Consider the following 12773-nt stretch of genomic DNA (forward strand, 5'->3'; position numbering starts at 1 on the left):
GTTTGTCATGGGTTTTTGATTGGGCTTGGGCACTCACCCTTTACCAAAAACAAAGCTCTCCATCATTATGAGAAAACTAAGCAAGAATGAATTAACTAGCATTTTGCATTAGAGAAGTTCAATAATATATATATATATATATATATATATATATAAAGACAAGACTATGTGTTGCACTAATTACACATCACATTTAAACTGCAAAACAGAAGAACTAATTAGCACATGTAAATTCTTCTCCACACTTCATGTTAGATTTCCCTTCTTCGAATAATATCTACTCGTTTATGAAAGATTGTAGTTTCATGCTTGTTTTCCAACCTACATTTTGATCGAATCATACAGAGTTGGAATTTTTTAGAAGCCTACTGGATGAAGAGAAATCTTTATTACACGGAAGAGAAACAAAGGAATCAAACCATTGAGCCATCCATTACTTCAAACCCTTTCTTCACACTTTCATATAAGAATGCAGAAGCAGCTAAGGTTTAACTACTATGATTGTATTGTGATGATGTACTATCTGTTGCTTCAATCCTTTGCTTCACATTTGCATGTGATTTTGATGTAGAAGAATGAAAGGTTTGGCTATGGCTTTCTTAAGATAATTGTATCTCCAAGGCCTTGAATCTGGCAACCTGTTGGTCACTCTCCTGACGTTTGATTATTAGGGCTTGGATTGGCAACTTTCCTTGAAGCATGCAAACAACAGAGGCCATGGATGGCCTCAGAGTTGGAGATGGGTTAGTACATAGGAGTGCTAGCTCTATCATTCTCGTGACTTCTTGTAAGGAGTAGCTTGAACCAAGACGTGGATCCACCAACTCAAGAAGGTTTCCTTGCTCTTGAATAACATAGACCTTCAATTACAAAAAGGTATATATGCAGTTGTTAGAAATTCAATCAAACCATTAATTTTATGAAGAATGTTGAACATATCACTAACCCATTCAAGAAGGTAAACAAACTCCTCTCTTGGCCTGTAACTTGTGTTGCTTTTTCTACTAACAATTTCTAAGGCCACAACTCCAAAACTATAAACATCTGCTCTATCAGTCAAATATCCTCGCATTGCATATTCAGGAGCCATATAACCACTAATAAAAAAACATATACTATTAATAACCAAGTCATGAAACAAAGAATGTGCAAGGAAAGTGAAAGAAGAAAAAACCTATTAATATTATTACTAAACCACATATGAGAATTATATTGATCTAGTGAAAAGGATGTAGTAGAAGATATACTAACATTGTTCCTGCTATTCTTGTGCTTATATGAGTATTCTCGTCTTCATTAAGTTTGGCTAATCCAAAATCCGAGATCTTGGCATTCAAATCTTTATCAAGTAAGACATTTGTTGCCTTAATATCTCTATGCACAATTTTCAGTCTTGATTCCTCATGAAGGTAAGCTAATCTTTTTGCTATTCCTACACATATCTTCATTCTTGTAGGCCAGTCCAAGTGAATCTTTTGTCCTTGGCCACCTAACATTAATATCAATGGTATCTTAGTTAATAACATACTACTATCAAGTCATTCAATAAAAATTAAATATTTGTAGAAGTTGTTTCAAGTGATTAAATATATTTGAATTAGGCAAAAAAAAAGTCTAAAATACAGCATCCAAATTTTGTCTTTTAAAAAAAGATATAACTAAAAGTTGTTGGCAAATAATATAAGCAAGATTTTACATTCTATCATAGCGATATAATACTGTAACACACACGCACACACAATAAGAGTATGTATATCAAAACAATTTTATTTGTTTATACTCAATCAATTTTATCTTTTCCTTATAATATATTAATACTAAATATATGGTACTTCTCTGATCTTGAATATGAAACCTAATTACTCAATTGATATTAATCCTAAGTATAGACCTATTTCTCATATTTATCAATTTTTCTTAAATTATTCCTACAGATACTCTATCAACTATAATCAAGTAGAAAAGGGATGGAGGATATTAAGAAAGATAATTATCATATTTAAAAAAAATTCATATTTCTTATAATTAACTAGCTTACTTAACTTTTTTAATTTAATCAAATTAATTAAATAGGTCTTATATTAAGGACGAGACAAGTAATTTTTTATTGTAAAAAAAATCAAAGTTCTTACCAAAAAGAGCACTAGCAAGACAATTGTTCTCCATGTACTCATATATTAGCAACAATTGGTTTCCTTCAACGCAACATCCATAAAGCTTTACAAGGTTTAGATGTTGTAAACCAGATATCATTCCAATTTCATTAACAAATTCACGATTCCCTTGCTTTGATTTAGAGGAAAGCTGTTTCACAGCTATGACAACACCATTTGAAAGTATACCCTGCAATTCAATCAATTATCTAGTCTCAATTTTCATAATCTTCCTTAGATCAACACATACCAAAAATTTAATCTTTTCATAACTGTATTCAGTATGCTATTTAATCATGTAATCTTGGTTAAATATAAGTATGATACATTGAAAGTCACCTTGTACACTGGTCCAAAACCTCCTTCACAATCTTATTTTCTGGGGCGAAGTTATTAGTGGCATCTTTGATTTGTTTTAAAGAGAAATAACCCGTCTTTAGATCCAAAAGTTCTACATCAAAAATAAAAGTTATATAAATACAAAGCAAAATACATTGAAATTACAAGAAACATGGAAATAATTACGTATATGCAAAAATCATTATTTATCCATTTGACTTCCATGATAGAATTCAGGCACATAAAAAAAATTCACTATATTATACCAAATTATCAATAGATATACCAACTTTATTAGTTTTGATTTTGATCTTACGTTTGTCTTTTGAGTTGCTTTCACCTGGTAAGCCCATTTTTTGGAGGACGAATATTATTATTAGTATGATGAGGAATACACATGATCCAACTACAATTCCAGCAATGGCTCCACTAGAAATCCAAGGAATTTTGAAATCTACATGACCAAGAATTAGTAATGGTTACGATTCATATCAAACTCAAAATCGTCATCTCTTAGCTTAATCTAGAAAGAGTGTAAACCAATAAATATGAGATTTGACTTACTTGGGGTGACAGAAATAGCAGATATAAGAGGTCCATATACACCATAAGTAGGAATAGAGGTAGTTCCTTTTTTGGCCTAGTACAAATGAATCTCCAAGGTGTTATCATTAACATCAACATTAAAGTCCTTGACAATGCCCTTACCAACACCACCACCTTCCCTCATAATGTTGAAATCATGAAAATATTTCTTGCCCTGTCAAGATATACACACAAAAGTTTCACCTTTCAAACCTTTTGTTAACATCCATAGCGAAAATAGTTGAAAGTATGTTAAATCATTATATACAGTAATAATCCTTGTCTTTATAATGAGAAATTCTTACATACTCTTAGAGTGTCACGTTATCCATGCCTTATTCGATGAAAATGCTCCAGGTGTCCTTTCTTATGGATCCCACAAATTTCTATCATAATGGGCTATGAAGGGAGAAAAATAGTCAAGAGAAATTTGTGGGATACACTTGGAACATTTTCATTGGAGAGAGTAATAATGACGTGGCATTCTAAGATTACGTAAGTATTTCTCATTTATAGTTAGCCATTTAGCCACCCATTAAAGAGATAGATAAACATAGTGGTGAGCTGACTTGATAGTGACACATCCCACAGTATTTATTTCTCTTCAACTGTATGGTTTCATCGGTGGAGAGTCTTATTTTCTCACTATTCATGGAATTCTCTGATCAATAGAAAAAAAATTTTAATTCAGCATAGTGAGACTCACTTGGATTGAAACATCAAATATGCGCCTTCTAGTGTGATGGAAATTTTGGTCATAAGAATACATAATCTCAGCAAAATATAGCTTGACATTGTAATTTCCATTAATCATACAGAGACCATGGTACTTGAGAGACACAGGAGAAACGCGAGCTGTTTGGTAGAAGTCAGGACCAGTAATGTCGAGGGAAAATATGTTTTCTACTATGTAATTATAATGGGAATCTACTACTCCTGTGCTGCTATAAGCCCATTTATCGTCAATAGCAAAAAAGTATGAGTCACCGTCAGGATTGTTGTCTCCTTCATATTTATTCCCCTCATATTCAATCTCTGGTCCTCCACAGTTTATGAACAATGAATGATCTGAATATACGGACAACCTCATCAAAAAATCACCTCTATAAGAGAATCCAAATGATCAAATTCATGAGATCATGATCTCTCTCTATATATATAGATATTGTCATATGATATTGACAGTCATTCTACTGTTATGTTTACTAAAATCTACATTATTTAGTTAAAACTCTTGAAAAGGTCTATGATGGGAAAATAAAATACAACTAAAAAAAGATAAAGTCATGGAAAACTCTGAAATAAGTAAGAAGATACTCACACTTGGGTTTTCCTTCACAAGGAAGGCACCTTTTTAGGCAAGTACGCCTGTAAGATGAATAAAAGTTTCAAAACATGAATCAAAAGCATTTAGAATGAGTGCTGAAACAAGAGCCATAAGTATAATCTTACAAGGTGTTTGCTGAAGATGATAGACTTGAAGCCAAGTTTCTGTATAACCAAAAAAAAAAAAAAGCTTACCATTGTTGCCTAATGCCTTTAAGAACAAGAAAAAAAGTAGTTTGGAGTTGTAGGAGAGGAGCTCACATTTTTCCATACTGACAAGTAGTCGCAGAAGTCTCCAAAAAATTGTTGTAAGATAAATCATTGCAATGGAAAATAGTGTGAGATTACACACCTAAGTTTTTTTCCCTGATATATATATATATTAGATAAAGTTTAGATAAGTTGGTTGGCTGGGCTCTTCTTCTTATTAATTATAAGTGATTAAAGGGGAAGAAGTTTTTGTTGGTATTTGAATTGAATTATTTCATTTTCTAAAAACAATTAAAAAATTTGATTTGAATTGGCATTTAGACATTTTTTTAATTCAAGACAAAATGATATTCCGTAAATAAAAGTTTGACAAGTTACACAGAGTAAGAGCACCAACATGAAAAGTGGAAAACTTAAGAAAATAAGGTAAAGTAATGGTCGTACAGGTTTTAGACAATTGTGCGGATCAAAATAATTTAATCAAAAGTATTGTGTGTAGAAAATTGTGCGGATCAAAATTTTAATGTGGGATATGAAGGAAAAAATTACTACAAAGTCTAGTGACAAGTGAACAATTGTCATTTTCAACATTGAAACTTATCATTACATCTTGTTTTATTGTTACTGAGACTTATGTGCCCCTGAAATTTCATCGTGATTCTCCCAAATTTTTTCATATGCCAAAGTCCAAATCAAAATGACATTATGCAAAAGGGATTAATTAAAACTGATGAGAGATTTAAAGGCTAAGGATGTTTTTGTCAATAAGATTTACGGTAATTAATATCAAACAGTAATGGCATTGAACTATATGTAGTAATGACAAATAAAATTAAAATAAAAAATATTTTACTAACATAGAACCATCATTGTTTTGCTGTTGCAATATCCAATCAGGAATTTTTCCCGTCGGAGAATTTTCAGATAGAATCCTGCATACATAATTAATAAAGGTCAATTAAAAAAAGAGTAATTAAGTTCCAAAAAAAATCAAGTTATATACGTGTGGAGAATATAATGCTCCCTTACATGTAATTTAGGTAGGTCAAGTTACGTGTATTGTTTGGGATATTACCGGTTAACTTGTTGAAGCTCAAATCTCTGCAATTAATACACAGGGCCACAAATATTGCTTCATAAAAATAACTGAAAAATAATATTGCTAGTAATAAATAGTCCATAATAAAAATAAGTAGCTCTAAATTAGGAATTAGTTGTCAATTAAAAATTAAATTGGGAATATTGTTAGAGGATGAAGCAACTTACAGTCTAGTTAAGTTTTCAATTTTACCAATATAATTTGGAATGTTACCATGGATGGAGCAATTTCTCAACACCCTGAGAGAAAAACGAAGTATGAAAATTCATTGAGAATATATAGTTCATTTTTTATTAACAAATTTTCACCTCACTATTAAATTCTCAACTTACAGGTATTCCAAGGACATCAAATTCTCCAAATTAGGAAATCTCATCATTGCTGGTCCATGCAAATCAGATATAATCCTGAATCAAAAATTAAATTAAAAAAGTATCAATAACAAGAAAATATTCTTCTGTTGAAATTGAATTCCATAACCATCAAGCAGTATGCAGATGAATTACAAAAGATCAAGTACTCACAGAGAAGACAAATTTGTCAAGTGAGATATGGTTGTAGGAATGGGGCCTTCCACGGACGTTCCCTGCAAATGCCTGCCCAAATATTTTTTTTTTGGACAGTTACTTGAGGTCCCAAAAAACTATATAATTACTAATAAATTCAAATGACAAGTGATCAACATAAACCTACAGTCATTTTCTACTAAATTTTTAGTGATTACATTCTTTTATTGGAGTCCTATAATAATTCTTCCTTCTTTCTTTGTTTTCAACAATTTCCAACAAACCAAATAGGACAATATGCTAGAATAGAGGAGTAAATGAAAATAAAAGCACTGAACTTTATTAAGCTTATTAAGTTCCATACATTAAATTCATGAAGTAATATCTTATTTAAAAGGAAGGCATTATGATAGAGAGTATATTAGACTCACATTTCTTGGAGGTGGGTCCAATTCCCAATAAAATTGGGTAATTTTCCTGATATGTTGGTGCCATCTAAATAACTACAAAAGTGTTGGGAGAGAAACTTTAGAATTTAAAAGAGATCAACACAACATCAAAAATAAAATATAATGAAAAGATTAAATCATATTATACCACTCACATATACTCTAGGTTTTTGAGATTACCAAAACTTTCAGGTATTGCCCCTAAGAAGTTATTTCCAGAAAGATCCCTACAAGTTCCAAATCCTTAGAAACTGGTAACACATCTAAAAGCAATATGAAAAATTATCCATAACAAGACGAATGTGGTAGTCACAATGCAACTAATAAGATAAAAGAAAATTATTTGCACTTGAAATAGTATTCTTACAATATGAGTAGCTGCTTCAATTTTCTGAGACTAGAAGGAAGAGTTCCTTCCAATAGATTATCTGTCAACTCTCTGTAGAAAATAGCAAAACCATAAAATTATTTCTCAATACGACAATAAGTTTTTAAAACTCAAAGTGTAATGATTTATACTTACAAATCCTCTGAAGTTGCAATTTCACCAATTTCATCTAGAATTAGACCATTGATTGGGTTCCCATCAAGGCGTCTAAGACGTGTTTAGGAGATGAATAATCAATATAATTCGAGCTTGTATATATACATGCACGAATAACATACATGAAAATAACCATATATATTCATTCACAACTCTATGATCACTTACAATGTAACAAGAGGGAGTCTAGAAAAGCTCCTTGGGATTGATCCATTTAGATAATTGTAAGACAAATCACTGTGCCATATGTAAAAGTTACATTGTAGATCACAAATTCCCACATTTCAACTAAGCATACACACACACATATATTTAAACCAATAATAGAATTAAAATTTTTTTATTACTTACAGTTCTTGCAGATGGGTAAGGAATCCAAATTCACTTGGTAAAAGTCCTAGTAAATTGAGACCTGTGGCAACACTATCATAAAAAGAAAACACATTACTACAACTATTTACGTAGAGCTAAAATAAATAAGTTTTTATAATTAGCCCCAATATGTTGGCCAAAAAAATACCACCAATATGCATTTGAATATTAATTTTATTGCGACGCAGCCATAGCTAACTTATTCTAAATATAAAAAAAAAAAAATGTATCTCAATATCAAATCAACTAGTTTCAAATCAAGAAAGGAACAAAAAATAATAATAAAGAAAACTTTTTGACATTATTTGGAACTCATTAAACACAACTTATTAAACACAACTTACTAATTCAAATTGGAGCTTGATTCGTACCCAAATTGAAAGGGTTACATTGTAACCATATATACAGATGCACTTACATATTTGTAACATGACAAACTTCTCCATTTGAGAAACTGCAATTGCATGTTACATTCCTTATGATGCTATTCGCTGCACTAATGGTCTCATTTTTTAAGCCTCTATCGACACAAGAACGTGGGGTTACATTCCAATTCAAGTTCTCTATCTTCGATGATATTGTTTTTAGAACTTTCACTGCATCAAACACAATTCAGCTTTTTAAAAAAATAAAAATAAAAATCATGCACCATAAAGTAAGAACCTCAACATCTATATTTTATGTTCATAGACATCTGTAACCCTTATATATATATATATATATATATATATATATAAAGAAATTTCAAAGTACTTGCCGTACGTTGCCCACTTTGTTTAATTTTCACACTTATTGATATATTGACATTGATGAACTGGTCCAACATATGGATCACGCAAAGCTGGCTCAAGTTCAATTTAAAACGCTAATAATGGCTTAGCCTATAAACTTAAGCCGTCGCAAATATCTATCTAATTTTTTTTTAAATTCCTATCCTGGTTAAGAAATGTCTTCTTATCCAGAACAGCATCAGTGATGCCAAGTATGAGTGCGGAAATCATGCTTTCCCTAATAAGCGCATCCGACACCAAATATAAAAATATTTTTTTAGTAAGCTAAAATGCACAAAACTCTCTAAACATTAAGTCAATTGCACATTACCTCCCTAACCTTTAAAGTTTAAATTAAGGACCCTTATATTTCATATTTTGACTATAAACTCCCCTACCGCTAAAATTGCTATTAACATTAACAGTTTTTGTCGTGTCATATTTTTTATATTTTTATTATATACCATTTTATTTTAAAAAAACTATTTAATATTTGACGTGCAATTTTATAATTTTTTATATTTAAAAATATGACATGCTTAAAAAATATTTAAAATATTTATCTGACCATGTCTTTTTAAAATAAAAAGGTGGAAAAATCTTAAAATATTTATGTCAAACAGTCAAATAATCTTTTTTAAATAAAATGGTAGATAATAAAAAATATAAAAAAAACTTGTGACATGTTAAAAACCGTTGACTTTAAAGGTAATTTTAACAGTAGGGGAGTTGAAATTCAAAACATGAAATATCAAGATTCCTAAAGTCAATTTTTAAAAGTTAGAGAGGTGATGTGCAGCTGACCCAAAGATAAAGGGGTTTTATGTATGTTAGCTTATTTAATATACAATAATATAATTAATTATTTTATCATTTTTATAACTGCGGTTTACAAGTTTTCAAATTATTAATGAAAACATAGCTTTTATATTCTTTTTATAATGATATATCTCAAAATATACAAAACTATTAAAAATAATTAATATAAATTTTCAGAACTTTTTTGGTTTATTTTATTTCCAAAAAGAAAGATTGATAAGCGACCACGAGAAGACTGCAGCGAACACAATAATAGTAATAGTATAAAAAAAAAATCAAAATGAGTTGGGTGCTATAGGAAGAGAGAATGAGTTTAAATTAAAGTAGATTGTTTATATTTATTTCAGTTTCACGGGTGTGAGGATTAAATTATTCAGAAATTATAACAATCATATAAATTAAGCTAATAAAATATTTTGGTATTAATACATAACAAGTAACTGATAAAACATAATTTTCTATTATATTCTGTGAATGCAAAAGAGATTACTAAGCTTTATTCATTTATCCAGGTTGTTAAAAAAATATGATTGATTACTTAGCTTATATATAGTTCTTTGCATGGAATATGTTTGTCGTTAGATAACCTAACTGTGCAAACGACGAGATTTAAGCATTAAAGTAAAGCATTGACAAATAAATGAATAAAAGAAATCACTACAGTTTTCAACCATTGGAATCTTGTTGGCCAAAAGGGAAAAAAAAGGAAGAAAGAAAGAAGGAAAACGTTCGAATCAATTTAATTACTTAGTTCCCTCATGTTTTTTTTTTTTTTGGGGATCAAGTCTCGAAAGTTATGACAGTTTTTTTATCATTGCTTATTTAGGATCAACCACTATGTTGACCCCTCTCGTTTGTGTAATGTTCTTTGAACAATAAGAAAACAAATATAAATGGAAGAATTTATCCTAATGCTAAATAGAGTAATATATATACTAAGGAGTAGGAAATACAGAAAGGGCTTAATTAAGAAACCTTCGTCTTCTGGTATGAGTTGAGCAGTGGATCCATAATTTGTGAAAGCTTCCAAATTGAAGCATCCAAATACGAAAAGATATAAAAGTTTAGAGATTGAGATCCCAAACTCCATTTATGTTGGTTGTTGTAGTTTGGAGAAAATAACTCTACAAGGGAGCGAAGGCAGATGAAGGAGGAAGAAGCAGTTTGCAGAATCACACAATGCAGTAGAAATAGCGCAAGAGACAAAAGAAGCTAAGAATGATGCGGTAGAAATAGATGCAAGAAGAAAGGCAAGTCAAGATTTCTACAAGTCTTCTATTTTTTGTAAATTAATAAAAGGCATTTCTCTTGTCTCAAGAAGAGGTAATAAAGTTGCTGACTTTTTGGCAGGATGTACTAGAATGAGTGGCTGGTTTCTACCCAATCCTCTATAAGCGTGTTTTTAGCTCATGACTTGACCAAAGGAAGGGAATCCAAGGGTAGTGTACGTGCTTCTAAGGCCCCAGGAAGGTATGGGCTGACGTCGTTCATATTTCTAGTTGGATTCTAATTGTTTTTATCTTGTTTGTATCTTAGGTTTTTTGAGAGTTTATTTTGGCTTGTTTGTACTATTTTTTTATATTAATAAATTATTCTTTTGGCCAAAAAAAAAGGCGTTGAACAGCTGCAAGCTGTATCATAGGTAATGTGATTTTATTAATATACACCAAAATATTACATATATACGTACGCTCATATATATTTAAAGTGGTTTTATTTACATGTACCTTTAAGAAGTAATTTAATTTTAACCAAGATGATATCATATTCATATAAGAAGGGATATTTGGAAGCAGTTTCATATCAGATGGAGTGTGATGACTTTGAGGTCTACTGCCAAGTCAAGTACGCCATTCATATGTATCTGCAAATGGGAAATAGAAAGATGTAATACATCCAATCAAACTAAGACCAAGACCTTTTGAGTTACTCTCTCAAATTAGACTAAATCCATGAAAATGAAAAAGTGGTCCAAAAAGAAAAATTACATTTTATAACGTGACAAAGAATCTTTCTCATCACTAGCGTATATTTTTGATTACTTTGTAAGCTATGAAATATAATGATATTAAAAAAATAGTCCTTGATTAATAACATACTATTTCTAGCTTCAAAATTTTTCCTCATCACTAATATAATTTTCTTTCTCTTTTGTTGCATCAACTTCTTTTTGGGGGACAACTTAGTGTTTGACAACTCAACCATTAATATATATGTATACTAGTAATATCTTTTAAACTAACATTTTAATTATTTGCTAAATTTTTTATCAAATGATAATTTCCTATCAAAATAAGACTAATGCAATGAAAATGAAAAGGTATGTGGTCCAATAATTGAAATTACACTTCATAAAACGAAAAAGCTTATTCTCATCACTTACATATATTTTGGGATTACTTTGTGGCCTTACAATATAATGATAATGAAAATATGGCTCTTGATATTACAATACCCTACTTGTAGGGTCAAAAATTCTCCTCATTGCTAACTTAATTTTCTTTATCTTTCATTGCATCGACTTAATATTTGAAAAGTCTACCATGCAATGTGCCTGAGGTGGATGGGTGAATGAGTCCTTTTTATTAAAATAATAATAATTATTCAATTATTGAGCTTGTAGAAATATTGTTTATTTATTTTGAGATTTTTTTAAATCCATATAATCTATTTATATATCTATTTTTAGCTTGCCAAACGCACTACAAAAATACATGCGATTAGTGACGGAATGTTTATTTGGCAACGAAATTGAAATTCTATCAATAATTAGTCACGGATTAGTAACGAAAAATTTTGTCACTAATTATCAATAGAAATTTATCATCACTAATCCGTCACTAATTATTGACAGAAATTTTCATCACAAATTAGTGACAGAATTTTTCCTTCACTAACCTGATTTTTGAAAAATAAAATAAAATGCCATGTGGCTCTTTTACCAGTCACCATGTCATCATTGGTGACTACCGCTGGCCACCTCCACGTGTTGTTGCCATCTCACGTCATCTTGTGCCACCATGTGTCGCCACCATATAATGTAATTCCTCCTTAAGGTGAATTCTCCATGGCTCGAACCTGGGATCTCGTTTGTGCGCGCGGGCGGCTTTACCTTTTGAGCTACAATAAACCTATTGACTTATTATGCAAAATTATATATATATTTATATAATATTCTTTTACATAAACAATTATATAGACATATTTATTATTAAAAACTAAAAATAAACTAGATGATAATTTTATCATAACTATTTCAATGGAAAAATAATTTTTAAATATTTGTTTTACTATTTATTTTATAATGTTTTATTTTTAAAATTTTTTAATATAATTTTACTTTCCAATGACACTAATTCTGAATTTTAAATCATAAATAATTTTTACATAGATATTTTTTTAAATTTATTTTTTATCAACACTGATAAGATATATAATTTAATTATATATGTATTGTATTACATTATATTATATTATCTATATGTGTTTTATACATGTGATGAAAATCATTTATGATTAGTAAAAAAAATCTTGTTATTCAAAAAATAGTTACTGCAATAAAATCTATTATATTTTTCTGTATATAAAAAATTAAATGATT

The 12773-nt window shown here is 29.9% G+C and overlaps 1 pseudogene; it reads right to left on the reverse strand.

Moving 5' to 3' along the window:
* Positions 1 to 488: 488 nt before the first annotated feature.
* LOC114758423 (probable LRR receptor-like serine/threonine-protein kinase At1g53430) lies at positions 489 to 10342 on the reverse strand (annotated as a pseudogene).
* Between the last annotated feature and the right edge of the window lie 2431 nt (positions 10343 to 12773).

Source organism: Neltuma alba, unplaced genomic scaffold, assembly GCF_004799145.2.
Source record: "Neltuma alba isolate B1F8T4 unplaced genomic scaffold, ASM479914v2 tig00010693_pilon, whole genome shotgun sequence".
Classification (NCBI taxonomy): domain Eukaryota; kingdom Viridiplantae; phylum Streptophyta; class Magnoliopsida; order Fabales; family Fabaceae; genus Neltuma; species Neltuma alba.